Below are 1,644 nucleotides of genomic sequence, written 5' to 3'. Positions count from 1 at the left end.
TCATTCCTTGTTTGTTTGGTTTCTCTTCCCCTTGCAATTCATATTTTGATACCAAAAATTTATTGCTGGTACCAAGAGTGTTGATCATGGAGCCAAGCAAACTGAAGCTGTTAACAATCTCAATCTCTTCACTGTCTAGCATGATGCTGCCAATCAGCCCAGTGGTGAGAATCTTTGTTTTCTTGATGTTGAGCTTCTCTCTATTTAAGATTGCAGTCCTTGACCTTCTGCAGCAAGTGCTTCAGGCCCTCCTCAGATTTACCAAGCAAGGTTGTGTTATCTGTAAAATGCAGCTTGTTGATGAGCCTTCCTCCAACCTTGATTCCAAATTCCTCCTCACAGAGCCCAGCCTACTGGATAGTTCATACTGGATATGTTCATACGTGCTGGATATGTTCTGCATAGAGAGTGAAAGGTGTGGAGACAGGACACATACCTGGCAAACACCCTTACCAAGTACAGAGTGGCTATCTAAGAAGGAATTGGCTGACATGGAACCATCTCAGGAAGTGACCAAGAACCAATGGTACAGGACAGTCTCTTTAAGAAAGGGCGTTGGCAAAATTGCAGCAAATTTAAGCAAGACCCACGCCTCACCCCTTATACAAATACCAACTCAAGAAAATAAGGTACCCAGAAGTAAAACCAAAGACTATAAAAGTTATCAGAGAAAATCTAGGAAGAACTCTAGAAGCCCAATTCACAGCATGAGCAGTCTTCCAAGCATATACAATAACCTAAAATTAGGAAAGAATAAAATGGAATGAGATCTTCTAAAAATCAAATTCCTATGCACATAAAAAACTTCTTAAACAAGCTAAAAAGGAAAACCATAGACTAGGGAAAGAGATTTGACAATGATGTATCAGATAAGGGACTGCTATCTAAAATTTATAGAATACTCCAGAACCTCAACAAGAAAAATGTAAACAATCCAATCATAAAATGGCCACAGGGTACGTATAGGCACTTCATCAAAGAAGATATTCAGATGGCAAACACACACATGAAGTAATGGTCAAAATCTCTTGCTCTCAAAGAGAAGCAAATCAAGAAAACTATGAGATACCGTCTTAGCTGAGCAATGGTAGCAAAGTTCAATAGGTCAGCAAACAACAAATGCGGGTGAAGTTGTGAAGAGATTGGACCTCTTTATTCACTGCTAGTAGAAATGTAAAATAGGACAACCACTATAGAAGGTGGTTGAGTCCTTTCTCAAAAAGTTTGAACTAGAAATATCATTTGACCCAGCGATTCCACTACTGGATATATACCCCAAAGAAACCAGAACTATTACTCAAACAAATGTATGTATACCCATGTTTATTGCTGCATTATTCACAATAGCAGAGAGAAGGATGCAACCCAAGGTCCCAACAATAAATAAATAGAAACACTCTGGTACATCCACACTATGGAATTCTATGCAACATTGAAAAATACTGAAATAGCAAACATTACACAACATGGAGGAGCACTGAGGACTTTATGCCAGGTGAAATAGCTCAGTCTCAAAAGGTTAAATGTTACATTACACCACCATTACAAAATAGGACAGATATGGGGGGCTGGGGAGGGAATGGGGAAAGATAGATAATGAGCGTTGCATTAGGACAGATGAGGGGAAGAGCTATCTGAAAGGAA

This window comes from Elephantulus edwardii, unplaced genomic scaffold, assembly GCF_000299155.1.
Source record: "Elephantulus edwardii isolate Elephantulus edwardi_28Jun2011 unplaced genomic scaffold, EleEdw1.0 scaffold00127, whole genome shotgun sequence".
Lineage (NCBI taxonomy): Eukaryota > Metazoa > Chordata > Mammalia > Macroscelidea > Macroscelididae > Elephantulus > Elephantulus edwardii.
Note: the sequence above shows the minus strand (reverse complement) of the source record.